The sequence below is a fragment of the Balaenoptera physalus genome (assembly GCF_965194825.1).
Source record: "Balaenoptera physalus genome assembly, chromosome: 9".
Taxonomy (NCBI): domain Eukaryota; kingdom Metazoa; phylum Chordata; class Mammalia; order Artiodactyla; family Balaenopteridae; genus Balaenoptera; species Balaenoptera physalus.
The window spans coordinates 53,417,262-53,437,788 of record NC_138888.1 but is presented as its reverse complement, the minus strand read 5'-3'; the positions used below and the strand labels follow the sequence as shown (position 1 = coordinate 53,437,788).

Genomic DNA, 20,527 nt, shown 5'->3' with positions numbered 1-20,527 from the left:
AGCAAGGGGAAATGGAAAGGAAAATATAAAAATAACCAGAAAAGTTGGTAAACAAATAGTAGCAGCGTAAATAGAATCATGGCATATGGTAGCCACCCCAGACCAGTGTTACCCAATAGAAATGCAATGCGAGCCACAGGTGTAATTTTAAATTTTCTAGTAGCCGCTTTAAAAAAGGCAAAAAGAAAACAGGCTAAAGAATCTTAGTATTTTCTTTAACCTAATGTATCCAAAATATCATTTCAACATATAATCAATCTGAAAATTATTAATGAGATATTTGAGGGCTTTTTTTTGCTGTTGTTGCTCTAAGTCTTGGAAGTCTGCTGTTTTACCCTGACAGCATGTTTCTCTTCGAACGAGCCACGTTGCCAGGGTAGCTACTGGCTGCCATAGTGGACATCACAAATGGAGCCCCTCTGGGAAGATGCTGGTGTGCCACCAGGCTGCGAACACTGTGGGCAGCTACATGAGGAGGCCCCTCTCGGGCACTCACCACAGGAATTTAGTAATGGGCGCCAAAGTAAGGGATAATGTCCAATGCTTGCCCCTCCCGGTGCCAGCTGAGCCGAATAAATGCTCTTCCGGTTGAGAAGGGTCAGTAATGGAAGAAATGTTGGGGCAGAGGGAGGTGAAAGCCTCTATCGGTTCAGAGATTCTGAGATTTTGTAAATCTAAGTCATGCTGTTAGGAGTCTGGGCGGTCAGGGAAGAGAATGACAGGCCCAGGCAGAACCAAGAGAGGAAGAGGAAATGAGGCCGGTGAGAGGGGATCTGCTACACCAGAATCTGGCGGGGAGGGATTGCTGACTTTGGGGCTTCCTTAGAGATAATCATGCCTACCTTGGGCTGGAGAGCTTGCCAAGGAAGGAAGGAGCCACCAACCACACCAGAGAGACTTATCCTTAGGGATGAAAGGAATGTCACTCAACACCCCCAGGGGAAGTGCAGACTAGTGGGCCTCCTTCGGCACAAAGACGCAGCTGGGCCACATGGCCAGTGCCCAGTCTCTAGCCACGAGGCCTTGGGGGGGCTGGGGGTGTCCACTCTCCCCTACAGCTTACATAAATAGAATTTGAAATAACACATTGTAAAACGATCCAAATTATGTCAGATGACTCTAAGTGATTAAATTCGACGCGACAGAGAGGTGGGTAATGGGCAGTGGTTGCCTGCCTCCCCCACTGTCTGTATCACTGAAATGAATCAACCTTGAGACTGAGTAATGCAGGGCAGGGCCGCCCCACTTGGGCTGCTGCTTCCTAAAGAGAACTGGGATCTTTCCCACATTTCACAGGTTCAGCCAGGGGATCTCGCCACAGGTAAAAGTGCTGCTTCACGCCCTGCAACCACAAGATCTGCCTTCTGCTGCTTGGAAGGAATTTTCCGTTAAAGGCCACAGTGTGAAGTGATGCTTTAGAATTAGGCCTTTTAAAATGAACGTAGAGTTCCAGGGTCACAGGACATTGACCACTGTGACAGAGAGACTTTGGGTCAAGTGTCAGCCTATAAGCTGTGAAGATGGCACACGGTGTGGGCCTGGCAGGGCATGACCCACTGGGTTCCTCCAGGGCCAGGGGTCCATTAGCACATTCAGACAGCTGGTACGTTTAGGCAGCTGTTGGGTTTCAGGCCAATTTCTAAAGAAATTGTACATATTTAGGCTTTGGGGGTTGGAAAATGACCATTTGACTGACTTCTTGAGAGCCCAAGGGAGACTTCGCAGTCTTGCAGTGTGGGGCAGTGCCACCCAGAGGCCCACCCCGGCCATGTTAGCTATGTACCCATTCCAGCCCAGCTTGCTTGAAAGCCACACATCTGGCAAACAAACAGGAGGGAAACATGTTCATCCTGGGTTGGCTCCACTCGTTTCTCTCCCACAGAGGAAATGGCCCACTCCCAGAGTTCAAAGCTTCCCGGCTGCTTGGGAGCTGGGACGATGTGTATCGGCTTACTGGGCTCTCTCTGCCCCGATTCTGAAAGCCCGGACGCCGAGGACAGGTATCTGCTAAGTGACGGTAAAGAATGAAGTCCGAGGCTGGAAACGAAGGAGCAAGGCAGGGGAAGTCTTGCTCCAGGGAGGCTGGCCGACCCGACAATTATTTTTTATGACATGGCGTATATTATGTTGATGGTTTCATTTCTGGTTATTACCTTCTATTAAAAAGCATCTTGAGTAAGATGATTATGGGGGCATCTTATTCCCACCTCAGGAATCTACTCTCAAATTTTCAGTGAACTGTTGTTTTTCCTGGACGTATTATTATGATTGTTCTTGTTGTGGTTGTGATTATGGAAACTGCTAGTTGTCAAAGGGCTCTTTTTATTAGCCGTTGCTCACAACCCCACTGCTTTGAGGTAAATAGGGCACGGAGAGGTTAAGTACCCCAGGAAGTTCTCTCCTGGCCAGGGCCCACTCCTAGACTAGAGGGCCAGCATTTCGCCGGGGCCAGGGATGCCAGAGGGGGTCCCTCTCCTGCCCTCCCCAACCGCCCTGCCAGGAGCAGTCTTGGGAACTGTGAACAAATGAAGACTATGCCCAGAGCGGTGTCAGCTCCTCCTAGTTCTGGGTCCAGCTCCGGTGCCACCCTGGTGCTGGAGATTTGCCATGGATCTCCTGAGCTTTTGACTTGAGTGACTAGCCTAGTGGCAGACAGGATGGCCTAGGTTGGCCGCATTCCAGAATGAAGAGTCAGAGCTTGGAACCACAAATGTCCCTGAATCCTGAATTGGAACTAAAACACTATGGGCCGTTGTCACCTGGCTGTCCCACCAGCGCCTCAATCAATGGGTCTAAATCGGATGTATTATCTTACCCCCAAGCCAAAACTTAGCATCTCCTGAATTCTGTCAGTGGCATCTCTCAGTTACCCAGGAGAAAAAGACTTAGATTTCTAAATAATCTAACTTTTTAAATTATAAAATTATACACTTATTGCAAAAAAATGCAGAAGCTTATAAAACAACAACTAAAAATACGCCCTGTAGCCCCAACTCCCCATCCCGCTCCTCCCAAGTACCGGTGTGTCACTCAACACTTTGTTCTCCGTATCCAAAACCAAGTTTCTTTTGTTGTGGCCATCATCTTTGACCCTACCCTTGCCTGCATCAACTCCCCCTAGTTTTTCCTTTATGTTTCTCATATCTTTCCATCCAAATTCCTACTGATCTGCGCTCAGAATATCAGTGTTCCACAGGGAAATGAGAGAGGGCTTTGGAACCGAAAGACTTAGGTCTCCATTTCTCCACTTGAACAACTGACTTTCCTTCTTTGAGTTTCAGTTTCTTTATCTGCTCAAAGGGAACAATAATATCTGCCTTTTGAGGCTGATAAAAACGGATAAAGCTGTAAAGTGCTAGGACATAGTAGGTGCTTAATAAATGTCCACAATTAATATTCTCTTCTGAGTGGCCTTGCTGAACACTCATTTCAGTTCCCTCCAAGTTAGCCTGCATACCATGGTTGGATTCATCTTTCTTAAAACACTCCTTTTATTTTGAAAGTCTCTTGCTCATAACCTTTAAAAGGCTTCCCACTGTTTATAGTGCTGGTGACAAATAGTCTTTAACTCACACCTCAGTTCTAGTTGATTAGTAGTGTCTGCTTGAGAGGTTGCCCCTGGGCCTGGTGGGAGAGAGTGCCGGGTTAGATTAGCAATATCTGCTCTGAGAGCAAAGGCAGGGAGTAGCAGGCAGCCCTGACCTGCAGAATAAAGTCCGACCTTACTTCATGTCCTCTACCCCTTGGAGGATTCCCTCCTTACAGGCGTCATTCCTCCCTCTGGACTGGTCTCCTGATGTGCCACACATACTGTAGATCCTCTGCCAGTGAAATCTCCCCGCCAGATCTTGCTGCAGCTGGCTGACTTCCCATCACCTGAGCTCACGTGCTATCTCCCCAAAGAGGCCAAGCACTCTTTATAACGCTGCCATTGGTTTTCTTCGTAGCACTTCATCTCTGTCGGAAGCAGTCCTCTTGATTTGTTTTCATGTTTATTGTCTGTCTCCCCCACAAAAATCTGAGCAACTGAAGGCAGGGACTTTCTCTTATTCACTGTGTGTCCCAAAAGCCTAGACCTGGTCTGGCACCAGCGGGAGCTCAGCGCTGGGCGCTCGTCGAGCCCAGGGCTCCTTCCATGACCGAATCCTGTCTTCACAAGCAGATTGTGACTGGAGGCCAAGGACTGGGTCTGATTTTTCTTGGTGCCCGCCACATGTTGTCCAGCCTGCCATATTAAATGTGCTCAGTAAATCCTGGATTGGCTGATGGCTATGGCCTTCAGGGGGAATTTTACTAAGGCATGTGCACCCATGAACTGCATCAGATTCTGCGCTCAAAGGCTGTAGGTCGCACCTGTGGCCAATCTGCCTTATATAGGCCATTTTGCACGCCTGCTGGCAATTTCTCTCTGGACTATCTCCTTGGTAGTTTTCACAAAATCACTTGTTGCTGAGTTTCCTGTTTCCCAGAGACACCTGATAATGTGCTGGTTACCTGCGCCATTTACATCTTGACTCTTCTGGTTTTCTACTTTCTGTCTTAACATCATGTGTCTGCAGGAATGAAAGCATCCAAAGGGCTTAGGATATTAAAATCCATCCTGCAGAGGAATAGCACGGACCTTAGAGAATGCTGCAGAACAGAAATGATGGGTAACATGGTATGCACAATCCTTTTTTGCCAATGTGAGCTAACTTCCAAAGGACAAATGATGAAAGATTATTAAGTCCCCTGTGTTTAAATATATTTTCATTGGTGATTTTTCTACTCCCGGTCATATTGTTTTAATTGAGGTTTTTTTCTCCAGTTCATGTCTGAGATCACATAACATCAACACTGAAGAGCACATTATGACGGAGAAATGTTCTCATATTCTGCAACCCTAACAACTGTTTTCATTTTTCTCATTTCCTCCCAATCTTTCTGCATATGCGTATTTTTTCACATAGTTATAATCAGACATTTTTGAGAAAGATAAACGTTTTACTGCTAAAGCCAATAATAATAAAGGTAAGAAAGCACCAAATAGTTTTACTTTCTATAATAATATGCTCATTTTTTTCCCCAAAGTCTAGGTTTTTCATTGTTGGCCTTGAACATAGTCCAGAGGTATAAAATATCAGGGAAGAAAATAATGGAAATGTCTGGTAAAGGATGCCCATACCTATACCGAATGACATTTTACTTGTTCCTGGTCTAGACACATTCCTACGGGTTGCGAAAGGTAAGACACTTCACCCTGCCCCAGTTACCATAGAACTGGCTTCCACGGGTTGAATGCCTGGAAACGATATAAGTCAATCCTTATTATTTGTAGATTCTGTATTTGCAAATTCGTCTACTTGTTAAGATTTATTTGTAATTCCAGGATCAATACTCTTGGTGCTTTTGTAGTCATCTGCGGACACACACATGTGCAGTGCAGCAAAAATTTTGAGTCACCCAATACGCACACTTCAGCTAAAGTTGAACAAGGCAAACTTGTCTCCTTGTTTTGGCCCTGACGCTGTAAACAAGCGACTTTTCGCAGTCTATTTATTTATTTTTATTTTTTTTTAATTTTTTTATTTTTAAAATTAATTAATTAATTAATTTTTTGGCTGTGTTGGGTCTTCGTTTCTGTGTGAGGGCTTTCTCTAGTTGCGGCGAGCGGGGGCCACTCTTCATCACGGTGCGCGGGCCTCTCACCGTCGCGGCCTCTCTTGTTGCGGAGCACAGGCTCCAGACGCGCAGGCTCAGTAATTGTGGCTCACGGGCCCAGTTGCTCCGCGGCATGTGGGATCTTCCCAGACCAGAGCTCGAACCCGCGTCCCCTGCATTGGTAGGCGGATTCTCAACCACTGCGCCACCAGGGAGGCCCTTTCACAGTCTATTTAATTCCATGTTATGTGCCTCTTGTACTTTTTGTTAGTGATTTCACTGTTTAAAAAGGCCCCAGGCACAGAGCTGAAGAGCTGCCTAGTGTTCCTAAGTGCAAGAAGGCTGTGATGTTCCTTACAGAGAAAATATGTGCGTTAGAGAAGCTTCATTCAGGCATGAGTTACAGTGCTGGGGTGCTGGCTGTGAGTTCAATGTTAATGAATCAATTTCTATTAAATCAGGTGTCTTTAAACAGAACCACACATAACACAAAGTTAGGTATTGATCAGTTGATGAAAATGTTGTGACCAGAGGCTGGCAGGACCCTAACTCTGTATCTTCCCTAAGGGCAATGGTTCCATACTCATGAATTCAGTATTCCTAGCGGTCGTAGAACGTAACCACCACAAGTAACGAGAATTGACTGTGTAAACTTTTGTGTGCATTGGCATTTTTTTGAGAGGGAGAGGACTATCACTTTTATCAAATCCCCAAGGGGGCATTAAAAAAGGTTTAGTCATTGCATCAGATCCTCTATTAGAAGAGAAATAATGCTGGTCCTCTTGAAAGACCACAGGGGTGTTTTCAGATGACAGGATGGATCAGCCCCCAGACGGTTCCGGCTGTCAACTTGGTCCATGCTCGTCCCAAGGGAATGAAAAGCCAGGATGTTCTAGGCCAAGCAAAGTCAGTCATGTTTCATAGACTTGGAATGTAGAGGCACTCTGAACCAGCTTGGAGGAATGGTGTGTTTTAGGACCCTAAAGAAACAGTGCTCACATTTGCTCCTGTCATCTACAGGAGGTGTCCTTTTAGTCAAGACAAACCAATATGTAAAATGTAAGAACATAATAACAGCTGCTGTTCATTGAATGCTTATTAGGAACTAGTATTATTGCATTTAACTCTTCCAACCATCCCAGGAGGGAGGGCATGACTAGCCCCAATTAACAGATGAGGAAAATGAGGCTCAAAGAGATCAAGCCGTTTACCCAGGTGACCCAGCTATGGCGGGAGGTGGGGCTGGGATTGGAGCTCAGCTCAGCAGAACTAAAAAGCCCACATTTCCAACCGCTGCTCAGGGGGGTCATGACTTGTTTGCCCTGATCCTCCCCGCCAAGTCCTGTAACCACGAGGAGCCCCAGCGTGCTCGAGGTGTGATACACTTTATTCACATCTGTTCTGATCACTTCTCAGAAGCCTATCGGCCACAGTGGAGAGAAGGGTGACGCTGCACTGCAGGGTGATGAACTGTAACTGTGGCTCTTCTCATACCCTGTCGTGGTGGCAAATTCTAGGAGTTTCCAAAAATAGCATTGGGACTTCTGCTTTGCTAGAGAAGGGATTATTCTGACCTTTCGCCCAACAAGGCCCACCTCCTGAGGGTGACAATTTCACTGCTTCACATGACATTTGGTTTCCCTCACATGTGGCCAGTCGGATTATACTTACAGGAAGTCAGAGAGAACCTCTAACCTCCTCCTGCTCTATTTTTTGCTTTTCATTCTCTTTCTCTTCTACTCCTCACCCCGCCTTTGGTTTCTTGAATCTCTGAGAATCTTCTTAACCCCCTCTCCCCCGCTCGCAGCCACAGTAAGTGTGCACTGGGGAACGTGTGTCCTGGGGAGGGAAAGGTGGCCAGGTGACACGGGCCTGGCTTCCACCCACTGAGCCACCCTCTCTGCCTCTCCCCCACTTCACAGGTAGGATTGCCCCACCACCCAGTCTCAGCTTCTCGAGGGAGGCGCTGCCTGACGAAAGTCCTTTAACAGCACCATGTGCCTCCCAGTCTATAAAAACCAGGTGATCACTCACCTTCCGAGCACAGGTGTTGTGAGGATTAATTACTGTCCGGCGGTGCTTTGAGATGCTCGGATGAAAGCCTTTCTGTAGGTAAGTCCTGTGGTCCTGTGTTTCTGAGCTTCCCTGCCCTGCACACTCCACCAACGTGACTCTTCAGCTGTGAGGCATGTTATCAGGTTGATGAGGTACATGTGAAACAGGACCAATATTCAGGGCAGAGGCCCAAATTCCTAGCACAGGTTATGCAGAGCTGCGTCTTCTGGAAGGTGCTTGTTAAATATTGTTGGGGGGCAGGAGTCGGCCAGGTCCAGCCAAACACAACACAACAGCCTGCACACAACCTTTCAAACATGTGGTAGCATTTCAGAAATCCCTTCTTTCCAGCATCTATGCCTTGATGCTTGTAAAGGCCAACTGACTAAAGCAGTGTCCGTAAGTGGATTTTGATGGAAGTGGAAATGGCGTTGAGGGGTTCAGAGCACGGGCAACTAACATCATTCTGCGCGAGCCTCTCTCCGAGCCGAGCCAGCCTGGCTTTCTGTGTCCTGAGCATGGCGGCTCCACACAGACGCCCACCCAGATCCTGTTCTTCAGCCGCAAAGCTCCTCTGTGCGCTTCCTTCTTTCACCAAGAGCACCATCCCTGGGAAGAAATCCCCCATCAGGTGACTCAAGTGGCCCCTTGGCCTTCCTAACACCTCTTGGGCAATTCTTTCACCATAAGAGATCCCGAAATATTTTCTACTTCCACTGAAACCTCTAATTACAGAGATATGGATGGGACTGTGGCCTCTAAATACCTCTAAATAAAGAGATGGAAGCCTGGGCTTTGGAGACTGGATGACACAGTTCAAATCCCTGTTCTACCACATACTAGCTGTGTGTCCTTGGGCAGGCTACTTAACCTCTCTGTGCCTTAGCTTCCTCATCTGCAAAAGTGAGCTCCTCAGCTGATGTGAGGGTTAAATGAGAGACTGTATGTAATCGTGCCCGACATGCCGTAAGTGCTCCATTCATGTTAGCTCTGCCGAAAAAGGAAGAGAGGGATGGCTGTGCTGAGTGATGATTCTAGATTTGAGAAGCTAATTTTCTTTTGTATCGCTTGGCCATGTGAATTATGCTATAGCTCATGCCAGAAAACTCCAAGGTGGGGTGGGGGTGATTTTTCTGGGATGTGCTTGCCTTACTTTCCCCATGACCAGTGGGTTGGATGCCTCTTCCGGAGTCAGCCTCACCGCTGGCGTCTCTCCTCTGGATGCTGTCTCTCCTCTGCTCTCTCCAGATGCTCCTGAATTCTTCAGGATAAAGCATCTGCTCAAAAGTACATGAGGAGAATCGACTCTGCTGTCACAGCCCTGTGAGCAGGGCTGTGGCCTCACTCACGGGGCTGCTCTGAACTGAGAGGGGGCAGGAGAGGGTGGAACCCGAGGCTTTGCTGGGTTTTGCTCTGCTTTCTAGCTCCACTCCAGGCCAGGCCTGCATTCTCGATTCACATTTGACCTTCAATGTATTCTGAAGCTGCAATTTTTAAAAACGGAGCTATGTAATAAACTCACTATTTAATAAAAGAAATCCCACAGCACCTCAGCCCACAGCACTAGGCCACAGAGCTTGGTCAGAAGCGCGCACAGTGTGTGGTGTTAGCTGGATCTCAGAGTCACCGAGGGGCCTTTCAAATGGTTTCTGAGGCTGTCCTCACAGCAGCAGTGGCCCCATCAGGAGAGGCTGCACCCCCGGCTGTAGGATCAGATCAACCGTCCCTCCCATCCCCCAGGCCACACAGCCCCACCTTTGAAGGTTTAGACCTAGAACCAAGTAGTAGGTCTGTTGAGATGCCTCCGTTGGGGAACTAAGCTGGGAGAAGACAACCAGTGCAATGGTTTGAAGGTTTGTGTGCTCCCAAATTCATGTTGAAATCCTAATGCCCAGGGCAATGTGTTAGGATTGGGAGGTGCTTCGATCATGAGGGTGGAGTCCTCATGAATGGGATTAGTGCTCTTTAAAAAGGGGCCTCCCGCAGTGGTTGGGAGCCCGCCTGCCAGTGCAGGGGACACAGGTTCGAGCCCTGGGCCGGGAAGATCCCACATGCCGCAGAGCAACTGAGTCCGTGCGCCACAACTACTGAGCCTGCGCTCTGGAGCTCACGAGCCACAACTACTGAGCCCACGCGCCACAACTACTGAAGCCTTCATGCCTACAGCCCGTGCTCCACAAGGGAGGCCAGCGTAACGAGAAGCCCACACACCGCAACAAAGAGTAGCCCCGCTCGTGGCAACTAGGGAAAGCCCGCGCACAGCAACGAAGACCCAACACAGTCCAAAATAAATAAAATTAATTAAATTAATTTTTTAAAAATAATAATAAAAATAAAAAGGGGCCTCCACACAGCCCCCAGGCCCTTCCTCCATGTGAGGACCCAAAGGGAAGTCTTCAAACTGGAGGATAGCCCTTACCCGACCGTGTGGGCACCCTGATCTCAGACTTTCAGCCTCCACCATTGGGAGCCATATATTTCTGGTGTTTATAAGCCACCCAGACTGTGGTATTTTGTTATAGCAGCCCAAAGGGCTAAGATAACCAGCAATGTCTGCACCCTCTGAGCCTCCGCTGAAAGAACATCTACCGATCCAAGAAGAGTTCTGTGCTTGGGGAAGAGAAATGCAGCACTCCACATTTGCATTTATTCACATAGAGCAAGCTTTTGTTTTCAGATTACTTCTATCATTTCAGAAGGAAATTTTGGAAAATACAGAAAAGTACAAAGAACATGACATCACCTGAAACCTCACCACCCTGAACTACAAACGGCTATTGAGGAAGAAGCCAGGCTGCAGAGTGGGAAGGCCAGCCTCAAGCCTCATTCCCTAACCGGCTCTGTCATCTTGGACCAGTAGTTTGACTGGACCTCAGATTCGTCGTCTGTGGAGGGAGGGCATTACACGGACGGATTCTGAGATCTCTCCGGCCCTGCCGTTCTATGGGATGTCAGATTCTGGGATCACAAGCCTCAGGCAGGACGGTGCTGGGGCTTCGGTCAGCACCCAGACACCAGGTGCTCCTGAGAGGGTTTGCCTCGGGCAAATGTATCAGGGAGCCTCTTCGACGTCTTCTGGCATATCCTGCCAGGTGTCTGGAGTCTGCTGCAATCACTGCCCGTGTCGGAGGGCACTGCTCTGTCTGGGGCTCAGGAGAGCTGGGTGCACCCCTGGCCCTGTCACCAGGTTCTAGATGCCCTGGGGCCTTAATGTCTGTAAAATGGGGAAAACAACGTCTGCCTTCCCCAGCACACAGAACTACTCTGTCAATGAGCACGTGTACATAGGAGCATCTAGAAAAGAGTTCAGGCCTAAAAATACGTAAAAGAGAGAATGATCAGATCACGTGAACAAGTGAGTCCATCCGCTAAATGGAAAGTAGGGCTTCACTCTGGGCTCCATCCTGTCCTCGCACAGAGACGTTCTAATCGCCGTAATCAAGAAATCAAATAAACATCAGCGAACTTACCAAACAGGTGAATGGGAAACAGAGCGGCAGTTTCAGAGCCTGGCTTTCGGTAAATGTTAGCATGACAGCCGCAAAGCAGGCAGTGCTTCGAGAGCAGGTGGGAGACGAGGAGAGGTTTCCTGGCCCCTGCCCTTCACCTTGGTCACTGACTCAGTGTGAAACAGCGCCTGCAGAGAGGAGGAGGGTTCTCATCCTAGTTCACAGATCAGCCTGCGGCCACAGTGGGGGCAGTGAGCTGAGTTCAAGGCAAAGGATGACTAAACAGCCTCTTCATCATTAATAACAATAACACTTGGCATTTATCGAGTTCTTTATGTTTTCAAAGTGCTTTATAATCGTTAATTAGTTAACTAGCACTCACCGCTATCCCTGCCGTCTGCCTGCTGTGCTGAGCAGACAAAAGAGCCAGGCGGGACCTGCCCGTCTGCCAGGGGATTGCAGAGCCGGGGAAAGTGAGGGCCGGGGCATGTGCGGTGAAGGGTGGGGGGATGGTATCCACATCAAGAGCTAAATTTGGAAGGAGACGGTTATGAATCAGTGCAAATAGATGTGGGTATGTCCCTTGACGAGGATGTCAAGCACACAGGCAGGGACGTGATCTGCACTTGGACAATGGGATTCAGTCCTTGGTGGGTAAGCATGGTGCTTCACCAGGGGGCTTAGGATTTCCCTAAAATCAGATTGCTCCAGCCCCTGCCAAGTGAGATGATACAGGATATAGGTGGCATCTGTGCCCTGGACGGTTAGCTTCACCCCTTCTCCTCTTCAGAATGCTCATGGATTTGGGCCTCATTTTCTAAACTCCAGGGTTCTGCACGTGGCCAAGACCCAAACTGGCTGGTACTGTTTATCCAACTTGCACTGGATGTGAGATTAACCTCCCTGCAAAGGGTTAAAAGTGCAGTGTCTCCCAGACACTCAGCAGTGATCCTGAGTGGGGATGCAGATGGCAGCAGGTGGGGTGGGGTGAGGTGAGCTTTCTCTCCTTCACCCGTGCCCTGAACTTTATATGACGCTGGGAAAAGCAAAACGAGGCATCTGGGACTAGGTGAACCCACAAGCGTAGTCAGTGAAGCTGGATGTGCCAATTGTCAGCTACCTATTTACATGGAAATCTGATAACTGTTGTACTTAGAGAGTAGAAACCGAAGTCATCAGCCAAATAAGTGACCAGAAGAAAGCGATTAGTCATCTTTCTTCATGAGTGATCACAACACTTCTGAAGCTTCTCCACCTGTAACTTGCAATTTAGGGCCTTGTCTAATGACAGGGTGAGCGTCTCTTATTGATCTCCAGACTCCTTAGTAAATTAAATGGCAGGTACACAAAGAGGCGAGGGACAGGAGTGTGGATGCAGCCTCACAACTCTTGCTCTGTTCGAACAAGGTTCTAGTAAAGCCTGTGGGTCTCTGGGCTGCCCTGGAACTCCAGAACCAAAGCCTGTGGCTGGCAGAGCCTCCCGGGGCCAGTCCCTTGTGGTGAGATATGCATAAATCTGCTGATTAGCCTTGATTTATGGCCCTTCTCACCACCTGGGGCTATACCTTGTCAGATCTCAGGAACTAAAAACTAGGCAAGGGCTTGGCTTCAACTTGGCTGAAAGACCCGGAAATGATAATAATAATTAACACAGCTCAACTTCCACTTGCCCGATAAATAGTAATTAATGCACACAGCAGCCCAGGGAGGCATCTAGATTTGGATTATGAGCCTTGTTTTGCAGACAGGGAAACTGAGGCCAGGAAGTTAAGTGGCTTTTTCAAGGCCACACAAGGACTCCATATCATACCTGATGTAGGCTTCCCTGTCTCTTCGTCTGATGTCTGGCTCATACCTGTCAGTCAACAAAGACTTAAGAAAATCACACTTATACACACACATCAAAAAAGGCATTTCCCCAGAAGTCCAGGAAAAAATGATAGACTGAATGTGGCACTGGCCTGCCAGTCACCTGCTGTGAGTGGACAGCATCTAAACCAGACAAGAACTGGTGGTGCTGTGTCCATTCTGTGAGGAAAGGCAGTGTTCCCCAAAACTGCCTTTAATGCATTTAATTGCATTTAATGTCATGCACTCCATCTGTTATACTTCCTTTCTCCTCCATTTTTGTAGTTTGAACTAAGGAGTTGATGGGGATAGTTGTCTTAACTTGTCATAAACTAAAGAATTGAAGATGTTTTTCCAATAATTTGGACACTGCATGGGAATCACCTTCCCTCGTGTTTACCTTGCCCGATTGTTGCCTGAGTATTATAAAACTCTCATGAACTTAAGAAACTCCAAATATTGCTTGTACAATAATTGAAAACAGCCTCATTTGATCTCTTCCACTCATACATTCATATATCTAATAATTGATACATTCAATATAGAAAAAACAAAATACAACTACCAATCAAGTTATTTTCTCCAAGTAGATACCTTTTAGTTGTCAAAAGGATACCTTATTCTGGCCTCTTAGTCGTCAGTGACAGAAACTCCATTCAAGTTGGTTTAGATGGAGAATTTCAGGGATGGCTTCAGATACAGCTGGACTCCTGTGAGCAAACGATGTCATTGGCACCTGAGTTTCTCCATCTCTCAGCCTGGCTCAGGGCTCATCTGTGGGGACAAAGGTGGCCACTTGAATTCAGGCTGACTTCCCCCAGTGGAGCAGCTCTGCAGGTGGAGAGCCTTTCTTTATTGATAACACAAGCAGAAAGTCCTGGGATTGACCATGGCTGGCCCACTGGACCGCTTGACCCTCTCTGAAGTCACTGTGATAGGAGGACACGTCACTCTTGTTCAGGCCTAGGTCACACGCTCATCCAAAGAGCCAGGGTATAGGGGTGGCCCCTCACAGACCACTGGGGTCAAGTATGGGAAAGGAGTGGTTTCCCAAAAGAAAACTGGGGTGCTATTTGCAAAAGAAGAGGGAAAGGATATAAGGCAGTTAAAAGCAACAGATCTCTACTACCTTTGTGTAGAAATTTAAAAGTCTACATTTTACCATATACAGTAACAGAATATTCTTCTAGATGCTATTTCCATTGCCACTCATAAAACCCCAGCTAGGCCCTCAAATAATATTGCTAAGGAACAACACCACCTTGAGGAACCTAAGAGCAAATGTGATTCTCCTACTAGTTCAAGTGTCTGCCCACATCCCGCTCATTCAGGATGCTTATGATCATGGACCTCAGGACCACATTCTAGAGCTGGGAGCGGGAGCCAGGGCCAACAAGAAGGCAGACAGCATACCAAGCCAACAAGCACCTCCCTGCCAAAGAGATCTGGCAAATGCCACAGGCCTGGTGCATCTTGATTTTAACATAACACTTGACAAAATGTTCTCCCATGGGCTTCTGCATCATTTGGATTTTCATGAGGAGTACAGATAACTTTTGTAATTAAAGAGAAACCCCAACAATCTACAGAAAATAAAGATGAAGACAAGTGGGTAGGACAGCTAGAGGGCTGTTGGGCTGGTTGAATCCCCCAGGTATGAGTCCGCACCCAGAGCATGTTACTTACATTCTAATATTAAATGTTAAATTGACCGCGTCTGAAAGACTTCCTCCTGTGGCTGAGTGCGTGTAGCCTGGACATCCCACGTTCTCCAGCCCTCGCAGGCCACCCTCTCCCGGGTAACCCATATCAGAAAATCCAGCTATGTCCCCATTCCTCCTCTCACCGGTTGGGGACTCCCTAGGAGTATGTCCTTGTCCCCAGAGTCATCCTGGTTATTTCTTATTGTCTCTCACTCCGGCTCCTCCTGGTCAGCACCAGCTGCCTCTCTTTCCCCCAAGGACCCTCACAGTTCTCCAAAGCACAGTGAAAACAGCAACAGTTTAACAGCATCTACTGAGGACTCTAGCCTAACACCAGGGAATTACAGAGCAGAAAAAGAAACTTCAAGTAGATATCAGCAGCCCCACATGCCACTGGCCTTCCTCATCACCACTACCTTTTCCTTTACCTTTTTCTCACTAAAGCACTGCTCCATCACATGTGACCAGGATAGGTCATCTCTCCTGGAAGGTTGTCCCATAACATCTAGCCTTATACCTGACGACTTACAAAGAAAAGAAAAGAAAAGAAAAGAAAAGCCTCATCAAAGCGTTCCTTCCAGAACAAAAGGACATATTAACTCCAAGAGCTAATTTCCTTCCTCCCTAGAATGCAAAAATCACTCACAAAATCAAAATGGAAATTTCTTGGTTTCAACTCTGTCAGGGTTCGGACCCAAACTTCAGTAACAGTAAAAAACTGGCAAATTTGAAAATAGAATTTTTGGTCCCTGCCGTATCAGGATGAAGACCAAGAAAGCATGTTTGTCAAGTCTGTAGAGAGCCAAGCATGGAAAGGACAGCCTCTGTCCTGGAAGACAGAATAAGGATCTTGACAGATCATCATGACTCAAGTCAAAGAGTACACGCTATGTCTCCATGCTGAAAAGATCAATGGCTCCGGTAGAGACTGGGATAGACTGGCTTAACGTCAGCTTGGGAGGGAACAAAGACCCATGTGGTGTAACCGATCACAGGGTTAGTATATGCCAACTGTGTGATCTATTACTAAGAAGTGACACTAGTAGAAGGCTGACATTACAGCAGAAGGCACAGGTGAGGTCAGATCAGACCACATCTGGGGGGACACTGGTCCTTGTCCAAAGAAGAGTGCTCAGAAGGTGAGAGTGTATAGGTCCTGTCACGCGAGATCTGGAGCAGAGGACTTGGGTTGGGGGTAGAGAGGACACATGAGGGTTGTCTTCAAATATTTAAAGGACTTAAAACTTGCTCTGTGTTGGTCCAGTTAAGTGGAATTAGGAGCAGCTGGTTAAAGTTACAGGGCTGCAGGTTTTTGCTCAAGGGCTCAATATAAAGAACTTGCTCATACTTAGAGGGACTGCTTGGACCCCACCTGGAGGATGCCTTACTGGGATTCTGCCTGCATGGGAGGTGGCACAGATGACCTCAAAGTCCCTTCCTACCCCAGAAGAATAAGGTCTATTAGGTGTGGGTGTGCGCGCGCAGCAGCTCGGAGCCTCCGCTGGGTGGGCGGGGACGGGGAGGGGCAGGCCTTGCTCCTTCCCAAGCAGATTTTTCTAAAATCCAAATCCCAGTCCACTCGGCACCCACTTGGAGCAGTTGAGAGCGTTTTCACCAAACGCCGTACATATGGCGTCGGATCGTGTAACCTGAAAACGCTCCTGTTGTTTTTCTCATCTGTACAGTGGGTGAATCTTTTTCACTTGACATAGCCAAGCTGTCATTCCTGTTGATTTCCTAGAGATGTCATTTGTCCAAAAGCGCTGAGGGTTTTGATTCCCACCATGGCTATCACACAGTTTCGGTTATTTAAAGTTTGTACCTGCCTAGCAACAGTGTTCTCATTCCTAAAGAGATTAATATGCAGATCTGGCAGAGGACGGAAATTAAGTGGAGACCAAATAACTTTGCCAACTATAGTTGATTATTCATCAGTTCCTAAGCAGACAGATGTTGAAGAGTGGGCTTCCTGGGATGAAGATGCACCCACAAGTGTAAAGATTGAAGGAGGGAATGGGAATGTGGCAACACAGCACAATGCTTTAGAACAACTGGAACCTGACTATTTTAAGGACATGACACCAACTATAAGGAAAACCCAGAAAATCATTATTAAGAAGAGAGAACCATTCAATTTTGGCATCCCAGACGGTAGCACAGGTTTCTCTAGTAGACTAGCAGCTACACAAGATATGCCTTTTATTCATCAATCTCCTGAATTAGGTGACCTGGATACCTGGCAGGAAAATACCAATGCATGGGAAGAAGAAGAAGGTGCGGCCTGGCAAGCCGAAGAAGTTCTGAGGCAGCAGAAGATAGCAGACAGAGAAAAGAGAGCAGCAGAACAACAAAGGAAGAAAATGGAAAAGGAAGCACAGCGTCTAATGAAGAAGGAACAAAACAAAATTGATGTGAAACTTTCATAACAAAATGTCCTTCAGATGCACAGTGCCAGTGGGAGAAATGTGAGCTCCACAACCCAAGCAACATTTGTATGGATCTAAGAGTACTTTCAGAATACAAACACACTGCTTGATTTTAATGCATTCATCAGGCCATCCAGGACACCAGGATTCTCTCAAAGTCCCTTGAACTCTTGGTGACTGAGACTCAAAGAACAAAAAAAGACTTGTGAGACAATATTTTCTTCAACATGTTCCAACTGTAAGACAATTGTTTGCTGTAGAGAGATTATTACAAATGGAATATATCAGTAACTCTTCAAGCTAGTGTTTCTAGCTAATTAAATGGGTGTAAATTTTATGGTGGGAAAGAATTCTGCTGTCTATAATGCTTTCCTTCAATGTGCATAATGATAAAATAAATCATCTTAAATATTCAAAAAAAAAAAAAAAAAAGAATGTGTGCCCCAGGCCCTTCCAGGTTACACACAGGAGACATAGTGCTAGGGCAGAGATACTTGTGAGGGCCTATGAAACTTTAACGTTTTTTCTCACATTCAAAACAAATGAAATTTTTAGGGCCCACAAAAATCAACTAAATTTTGTCTAAAAGAGGAATAAAGTTTGAAGTATTTAAAGTTATATTTTAAATATTTTAATATTGATATTATTATGGTGGGAGGGGCTCACAAAGGCCTCAGTGCCCAGAGCCCTCGGAGGTCACGGCGTGGCCTGGGTCCCTGGGTAAGGCCCAGCTCCCTCCAGGGGTCCCTTTTTAGCACAGCCTCCTCCAGCTGTATGTTGTTACTTACAGCCCAGCTCCTAACCTACCCATCATTCTTTGGATCTGGGGATGATCTTTGCTGTTTAAACAAAGAAGGACATTCTCCGTGTCAGAGGCAACCACTTGATCCCAGCAAACTAAAAGAAAACAGAAGATGGGCTTAACCACACACATCTTTCCTTCTCCTTCTCTTCCTCCGAAACACTGAACAACCAGCCGCCAAACGTAGCGTTGACGCGTTGGGAACGCACAGCTGTGTTCAGGCCTCTGAAGTAGGCTCCACCTCGGGCCTCCCACCACCCCTCCCTGGCCCACCTCTACCTTCCAGGCAGGAGGAAGTTGGGGGTTTAGCCCTGGACCCATGGACTTGTTTCCCCCACAGAGGGTACCCCCATGATATCACACTCCCTGAGGCATACATAAGTTCTCATTTTGCTGCATTGAGAATATTGCTGGAAATGATGGTCCCAGGCTGCAGGACTCGACTGGAAATAAAGTGATGTTTAGATAACTTAGGAAAGAATCTAGGAAGGGAAAAAGGATGTTGTGCACTTATCTATCTCCCCCACTCCCCTGCCCTGTATCATTTTCCTCCATCCAGGTATATGTCTTTCCCAGTGCTCTGTAATTATGGTTTTTAAAAACTGCAGTAAAATACACATAATGTAATGTTTATCATCTTAACCATTTGTAAGTGTACAATTCAGTGGTATTAAAAATATTCATAATGTTGGGCTTCCTTGGTGGCGCACTGGTTAAGAATCCGCCTGCCAATGCAGGGGACGTGGGTTCGAGCCCTGGTCTGGGAAGATCCCACATGCTGCAGAGCAACTAAGCCCATGCACCACAACTACTGAGCCTGCACTCTAGAGCCCGCGAGCCACAACTACTGAAGCCTGAGTGCCACAATTACTGAAGCACACGCGCCTAGAGCCTGTGCTCCGCAACGAGAAGCCACCGTAATGAGAAGCCCGTGCACCTCAATGAAGAGTAGCCGCCACTCGCTGCAACTAGAGAAAGCCCACGCACAGCAACAAAGATCCCACGCTACCAAAAATAAATAAATAAAATAAATAAATTTTTTAAAAAAACAAAAAAAAATATTCATAATGTTGTGTAACCACCATGCTATCTACACCCAAACTTTTTCATCATCCCCAACAAAAACTCTGTACCCGTTGAATAATAACTCCTCCTCTCCCCTCTTCCCAGCCCTTGGTAACCACCATTCTACTTTCTACCTCTATGAGTTTGCCTGTGCCAAGTATCTTGTATAAATGGCATCATACAATACTTATCCTTCTGTGTCTGACTTATTTCACTAAGCATAATGTTTCCAGGCTTCATCCATGTGTAGCATGTGTGAGAACTTCATTCCTTTTCATGGCTGAATAATATTCCACTGTATGGGTGTACCATATCTCTCTATCCATTCACCTGTTCATGGACACTTGTGTTGTTTCCACCTTTTGGCTACTGTGAATAATGATGCTATGAATATGGGTGTGCAAGTATCTATCCAATTCTGTTGGATATATACCAGGAAGAGAATTGCTGGGCCATATGGTAGTTCTATGTCTAACCTTTTAAGAAACTGCCAGTTTGTCATCGTGTTTTGATGGGAATGCTCGCACACAGGTAGGTAGCTTTCTTGGGTAGAGATGGCTGGGACATTTGAGCTGGGAGTAGACATGAGTAATTGCTTTGACATCAGGACAAAGGACCCAAGAAAAGCCTGGCTGTACCTCAGGCACTTTCCAGGTCACAGTACTGATGGGCCACCCCGGACACTTTCCTTGTCAGGGTGGTTGTCACATGGATAGAAACCAGAAAACCACTTGACAAACTGAATTATCCACCATCGTCCCCTGATCAGGTGAGCACAATACTGTGGGCCATCACCCAGGACAGGGAAATGGCTTCCTTAGAATTCTTGCATAATGGCGTTCATTTATATATATTTTTAATTACAAAGTATATCATATGAACAAAAACAGTACGTAAGTATAGATTAAATCATAATAAAGTTAATGCTGTCACATCTACCACTCAGCTTAAGAAATAGAACATTACCAACCTGTTTGAAGCTCCGTGTTTATCTGTTCCTGAGCACATTTTCATTCTCCACCACATAAGTGACCATTATACTGAATTTAGTCTATCATTCTCTCTTTTTTCTTTATAGCTTACCATACACATAAGTAAGACTACATTCTAATATACTGTCCAATTTTGCATGTTTCTGAACCTCATAAGTAAAAACATCTGGATGTATTTTTCTGTGCCTTGCTTTTTTCATGCATCGTTATACTTTCAAGATTCATCCATACTAAACTGTGTAGCTGTAGCTCATTAATTTTCACCACTGTGTTGTGGGTTCCATTTTATGCCCATCCTTAATGTATTTATCTATTCAACTGAAGATGGGCCGTTTTGGTTATTTCCTAAGAGCTCATTCTAATCAGGGTTTTTATCCTCACAGTAATTAGCACTAAATGATTTTAATTGTCTGTTTTCCTACATGTGCAGGTTTTTCTCCAGATTGTATGAGGGGAACAGGTACCATGGCCCTTTTCTTTTGTTGGATTACTAAGTGTTGAGTGATCCCATCCCATCACCCACACACTTTTTCTGAGCACTGGTTCC

General features: G+C 46.5%; 1 long non-coding RNA gene and 1 pseudogene across 2 annotated transcripts in view; one reads left to right on the top strand and one right to left on the bottom strand.

Annotated features, from left to right (window-relative positions):
• LOC309667177 overlaps window positions 1–20,527 on the bottom strand; it is a 50,073-nt gene that overhangs the window by 11,923 nt on the left and 17,623 nt on the right. The window contains exon 2 of the long non-coding RNA XR_014267585.1: window positions 11,166–13,766. This is a non-coding gene — a long non-coding RNA (uncharacterized lncRNA). The remainder of the gene's footprint in view (window positions 1–11,165; window positions 13,767–20,527) is intronic.
• On the top strand, window positions 16,396–17,197 carry LOC309667138 (receptor-binding cancer antigen expressed on SiSo cells pseudogene; annotated as a pseudogene). The gene has a single exon. The product of its transcript is annotated as a receptor-binding cancer antigen expressed on SiSo cells pseudogene (transcript).